We start from the raw sequence: 6,806 nt of genomic DNA, 5'->3' as shown, positions 1-6,806 counted from the left end.
GGTGTACCAAACACCAATTATGGCCACAATATCCATACCCCCTCCACCTATAGATTTGTTTCGCAACCCACCGCCATCCAAACAATTATCAGTTTGAATCATAATTTATTTTTTAATCCTACTTTCATTTCTTGATTGTACTTTTATGTACACATATTTTTTTCATGATTTATTGAGTAAATTGTACACTATAACATGACAAATCTTCATCTCAGTCTTATTCTTCAACTTCTTACACTCATAACATTCAAACAAATGCATGCAGCGCTCATGCCCATCGACCAAACATTATCTATGAACCAAAAGAGTCTGGGAAACCCTTAAGGCAGAGAAGTGCCTGATATCCAATTGACTAACAGGGTGAGTGCAGTGTACCCACTTTGTATTTATAAATGGGTGCATTGGCCAGGACAAAGATTTCTCAGTGCAACTGGAGGACTGGAGAGACAGATATGGGGAACAAAGTAGAAATGGTACATTAGGTACAGTTTTTATTTGCCGGTACAGACTGTTAAATAAACGGCAAATTATTTTTTATGTGTTCTGTGTGTTTGTGTGTGTCGTACTGTTTTTGTGTGTGTGTTGTAATGTATGTGGTTTTGTGTGTTATATTGTATGTATCTGTCCAATGCGTAAGTGTGTGAGGTGTGCTATGTATATACAGTATGTGTGTGTTGTGTCTTTGTGTATCTGTGCAAAGTTTAAATGTGTGTTTTGTGTGTGTTGTACTGTTTTTTGGGTGTGTGTGGTGAATGTAGGTGTGTGTTGTGCTGTGAGTTGTGTGAGTTGTGTGTTATGTGTGTGTGTGTTGTGTGTATATCTGCCGAATGTGTAAGTTTGTGAGGTACGCTACGTATATATGTGTGTAGTGTGCTATGGCAATGGTTAAGTGTGTGTGTTCTCAGTGGCGTAGCTTGGTTTGGGGTGCCCCCCCCCCCCCCCGCCGTTAATGGGGGGGCACCTTCCGCCGGCCTCCCCACCCCCGCCGTTAATAGGGGGCAGCTTCCCCCCTCCCCACCCCGGCCGCCGGTGCCGCCCCATCGCCGCAGGCTTACCTGTCTGCGCGTCCCGGCTCCCCTCCTGGCTTCAATTAATAATTCTATGCAGACGGACCACGATAAAATGGCCGCCCCCATACCGCAAACAGTTTCAGAGAACTGTCTGCTTTATGAGGCGGCCATTTTATCGTGGTCCGTCTCCATATAATTGATTGAAGGCAGGAGTTGTGTGTTTGTTGTACTGTTTTTGGGTGTGTGTTGTAGTGTGTATGGATTTGTATTGTACTGCATGCGGTGTGTTTCCAGCGATTTCCGCCCCTATCTCCCCCGTGTGTACACAGCTTAAGTGTGTGAGGTGCTCTACGTATAAATGTGTGTGTTGTGTGCTATGTGTGCGTATGTGGTGTACTGGGTGTGTGTGTGTGTGTGCGTGTACAATGTGTGTGTGTGTGTGTTATGTGTGGTCTATGTATATCCTCAATTATTTCCTAATTGTTTAAAGCCTTCACCATAATGTTAGAATGTGTCTGTCATACTCAATGACAGCAATGAAATCTGGGCCCTTATTCTGGTTGGTGCGGCCAGAGCCGCACACGGGGCTCCGGCCGCACAAACCAATCCCCGCCCACCCTACGGATCGCCACGGCCGTCCGTACACGGACGGCTGGCGATCCGCATAAAAATGGTGGAGGCGTACGCCTCCACCATGGTGGGAGCTGCCCCCTGCATTCGATGGTCGTCGACCATCGAAGGCAGGTCCGCACGCCCCGGCAGCTCCCGCAAGCTGAGACCACACGGATAATCGTCCGTGTGGTAGCTTGTATGGGGGCTGAAAGCTGACATCCGGCGACGTCAGCTTTCCGCCCCCATGAGTTGCGTCATGCCCTCATTACCATGCATACGCCCCGCGTTTGCATGGGAACGCCCATGAAACGCGGGGCGTACACATAGGGAAATGAGGGCATGAAGCCTCTCACGCCCCTATACGCCCCCTTTGCGGCGGACGAAATACGTCTGCGGCGAAGGGGGCTGCACATGCGCAGATTGACCTCTGCGCATGTGCAGAGTAAAAACATCGGCGGTACGGCCGCACGCGGGCCGTACCGCACGAAACAGAATAAGGGCCCAGGTGTGGAGTTGTTCCTTCGTCCACGGTTTCCCAGATCGTCGATCTTTTCCCCAGATCATCAATGAAGGAAAATTAAAACTTGGTGTTTTTTTAAATTCTAAGTGAAATTTCCCAAAAACGGCTTCGAGGTGCACACCACCGGGTCCAGAGGTATCTTGTTGTCAAATTTGGTGTCTCTGAGTGCCACGGTGTGTCCGCAATGCGACGGACAAGCACACACACACACACACACAGACTCTTCAATTTATTATATAGATGAGTGTTCATGAAAAAAAAAATGACAGATGAAATTTTGACCAACGTATATAGATTTATGCTGAAACAATTTCTATGTTAATACACAATGAATAACTCATATTCATCATTCTATAAGAAATGACAAACAAATTGTACAGGATCAAATGTCTAAATAGCATTTTCTGTTTGACACAATACATTGAGTGCGATATTCACATCTGCAAAACCGTAACCTAAAGCAATTACTAAAATACTATGTCTATGACTGTTCTGTAGGTGTTTTGCATATTAGCGACAAGCAACAATAACAATTTTTGCTTTTAATGCTTCCAAAGTGTTAGTTTCCGGCCCTACCTGTGGAATTAGCAGATGGATAAAATGTCATCTCTAATCAGATAAGCATTTTAGATTACAGGGTCCAGAAGAAATGTGTAGGAAGCATTTTATAAAGAACTAAGCAGTAAAGTTAGGTAAATGGCATTCTTAGAATTACAGTGTTGAGCTGTAAATAAAAAGGAATACGTTCTTTTGTATTAAAGGAAGCATAAAGTAATAAATTATATATTACACATATTTAATGTGGTTTTACTCCTTAATAGGAAACAGTGTTTCAGTATAGAAACAACAATATATAATATCACTTACACAAGACAAAGACAGAACCTTACTAAATATTGCTTAAAATCTATCTATCTTTATTATTGATATATAACCTCTACCAGCCAAAGTAAAATATATTAAAATTAAAGACTGGTAATAGAAACGGGTGCCAGACTGGGGTCCCGACAGTCGGGATCCCAACTGTCAAAACACCGACAGCCAGGTTCCCGACGGCCACCTACTATTTTCCCTCGTGGGGATCCACGGCCTCCATAGAGGGAGAATAGAATAGGTGGCGAGCGTAGCGAACCACCATGTCTGCAGCGTGGTGAGTGCAGCTAGCCTGTAAGGGGCTTAGTTGCGCTCACCATGCTGTCTGAGTCCGGCCATTTGGGATCCCGACGCCGGGCTATTGACTGTCGGGATGCCGACTGTCAGACCCCTGTACCACAACCATAGAAACAGAAATGTCAGAAATATATAGGGAATGTAGGATGATCTCACACACTACAACAGAGCCTCACAGCACTCTTAGGTAAATGGCATTCTTAGAATTACAGTGTTGAGCTGTAAATAGAAAGGAATACGTTCTTTTGTATTAAAGGAAGCATAAAGTAGTAAATTATATATTACACATATTTAATGTGGTTTTACTCCTTAATAGGAAACAGTGTTTCAGTATGGAAACAACAATATATAATATTACTTACACAAGACAAAGACAGGGTGCACTTAGAACCTTACTAAATATTTCTTAAAATCTATCTATCTTTATTATTGATAAATAACCTCTACCAGCCAAAGTAAAATATATTAAAATTAAAGACTGGTAATAGAAACGGGTGCCGGACGGGGTCCCCACAGTCGGGATCCCGACAGGCATTTACCCGACATTGGGATCCCGACTGTCAAAACACCGACAGCCAGGTTCCCGATGGCCACCGGCTATTTTCCCTCATGGGGGTCCTAGATAGAGGGAGAATAGAATAGGTGGCGAGCGTAGTGAGCCACAGTGCCCGCAACGTGGTGAGCACAGCGAGCCCGCAAGGGGCTTAGTTGCGCTCACCATGCTCTCTGAGTCCGGCCAGTCGGGATCCCGATGTCGGGCTAGTGACTGTCGGGATCCCGACTGTCGCACCCCTGTACCACACCCCTGTACCACACCCATAGAAACAGAAATGCCAGCAATATATAGGGAATGTAGGATGATCTCACACACTACACCAGAGCCTCACAGCTCCTGGCGCACCACCGATTGGACCTCCCGGCTCCACACGTTCAGTACATCACTGTAAGAACACGCCCAACACGTTTCGTCACTCTTTTGGACCAGAGATAGATTTTAAGCAGTATTTAGTAAGGTTCTTAGTGCACCCACACAATCATTGTCTTTGTCTTGTGTTGGTCTTATTGGAGTAGTGAGTAGCACCTCTTTAGAATGTTATAAGAATTTACGGTATAATACCAATGGAAATTTGCATACAGTAGAGTTAAGAGCCTAAAGGGGCATACACACGGGGTGATAATAGCCCATTTTCTACGCGATCTGTCCAGATCGATTAGAAATTAGGCACAAATTGCTTTGTATGTATGTCCCATAACAATGATCTGTGATCCCAAGCATCGCCATTGCCGGCTCAGATCTAGTCAAATCAACAGTGTTCTAACCAGAGAAGACTGGTTAGCAGAGATCACCCATACACACATCACTACGTGTTTATGGGCGATCTAGCCACCGGAAAGCTCAAGGGCAATTTCCCTAGCCTGTATCTCTCAGCATGTAGGCTAGTCAAAATTGACCGGTGTGTATGAGCCTTACTATATCTAGAATATAGTGGACTATTAGACTACAGCAGGGTTCATTTTGATATGTTTATATGTTGGAAAATTGTTTTTGCATTTATTTATTAATTAAAATAAATATAGTTATGTAAATATAATTTGGGACCTTGAAGATTAAATATTCTGAATAAACTTTAAATTGGATATTGGTGTAACATGTGTAGTGTGAGCAACCTGGACCCAGCAGCTTGAGTGCACTGCACACACTCTACCCATTATAAAAATGCCATTTCTCCCTATACAATGCATACAAAGTGAGACTACAAACTGCAGAAAAGGAGACATATGCACCACTACAAATATACTATTTCCCTGCATTTTGCACATGGCCAGTAGAGAAACCTCTGGAAAACTGCCCCTCTCCCATTTTCATAGGGACCAGCACAGTAGCCTCTAGCACAGCACAGTGGATACACTGCCATCTAGAGAAAAGGGGACCCAGATGGCACTTCACATTGGCAAGTTAGAACCAGCACATGAGATGTTCTGGCCATGGCGAGGTTGTGGCAAGGTGCTGTGGGGGTGAAAGCCGGAACCAGCACATTAGATGTTCCAGCCGTGGTGGTGTGCTTGGGGGAGTGAAAGCTGGAATGATGAATGAAATGTTCCAGCCATGGCGAGATGTCCGGCACCTGCTGCAGTCTCCATGCCCCCCCAATATGCCACTTCTCATTGCCTAGCATTCCATGAGACACAATTGGAAAATGCCAGATTTTTAAAAAGCAGCCCTTCTTTTGATTTGCAGCTGGTCCTGTGAGTTAGAATTGGCTGGCAGCCAGTGCCGACTTCAAACTGAACTGCAGGGGGACCAGATGCATCCATTTTGGCTTCCATCCCAGCATTGCTGCCAACAATCGATATGTATACCCGGTACTTTTGTATTATCTGGGCGCCCAATTTTACCATTGCATGCCACTACTTAAGGCATGCGATGTGATGCGATGCAATGTTATTTTTCATTGTAAAGACCAGATTTTTAATTGTATAATCACCCATGGGTGATTTCATACCCCCACTATCCAATTACGCATGGAGTTGATTTTATATAGTGTGGTGAGTGCAGCGAGCCACTGAGCCCAAAGCATGGTGAGCGCACGCAGATTATTTTACATGTATTCTGCGTGCGCTCGCCACGCTTCGGGCTCGGTGGCTCGCTGCGCTCGCCACACAATATAAAATCAACTCCATGCGTAGTTGGATAGTGTGGGATTTGAAATCACCCATGGGTGACAATGAAAAGTCACATCGCATGAATTGTATGCCACTATATTGCATGTGATGCGATGCGATGAAAAAATCGGGCGCCCAAGTACCGTATACCCAGAAGGACACCTCTCCAAACAATGCTGCTGCTGTTTAGCGCTAGGATCCCATATTCAATCCAAGCTCTGGTACATTCTATACATCGACAAAAAGAGACTGGCGATCAGCACTGATGGGTATGTCATACCGCCATATACCGCCCCACTTAGAGCACTGTATAATGCTATATTCTCTGCCTATACCCCCCTTCTTAAAGCACTGTACAATGCTATATTCCCATGCAGAGGGTGAGGAGTTATGATCGTCAGGAGGAGTGGGAGAAAGGATGGTGTCCATGGAGAGCATATAGATGATATGAAGGAGAGAGGAGTGATGATCTGTAAGAGAAGAAAAGAGTTGATCTGCAAGGGAAAGGAATGAAAATGGGCAGGTGAAAAGGAGGAGAGTGAGCAGAGATATGATACGCAGGTAGAGAGGAGTTTAGGTTTTGGCACTGGGAATGGTTACAGTTAGGCTGTAGGAAGGGGTTAGGGTTATGCATTTTGTAGGGAGGGATAGGGGCATAGAGGGACATGGTAAGTATACTTACTGTGTCCTTGTCAGAATACTGTCTGCCATCAGCCAGCCATCTATATGTATTTCTTATATACATTTGACTGTACTGTATATCATATACACCTTTCTGTTTGTTATATCCATCTTGCTATATGTCATATCCAGAAAGCACCAGTTAGCCA

Source organism: Crinia signifera, chromosome 19, assembly GCF_055691185.1.
Source record: "Crinia signifera chromosome 19, ASM5569118v1, whole genome shotgun sequence".
Classification (NCBI taxonomy): Eukaryota; Metazoa; Chordata; class Amphibia; order Anura; family Myobatrachidae; genus Crinia; species Crinia signifera.
The sequence above is the reverse complement of the archived record's forward strand: the minus strand, read 5'-3'. Positions refer to the sequence as shown.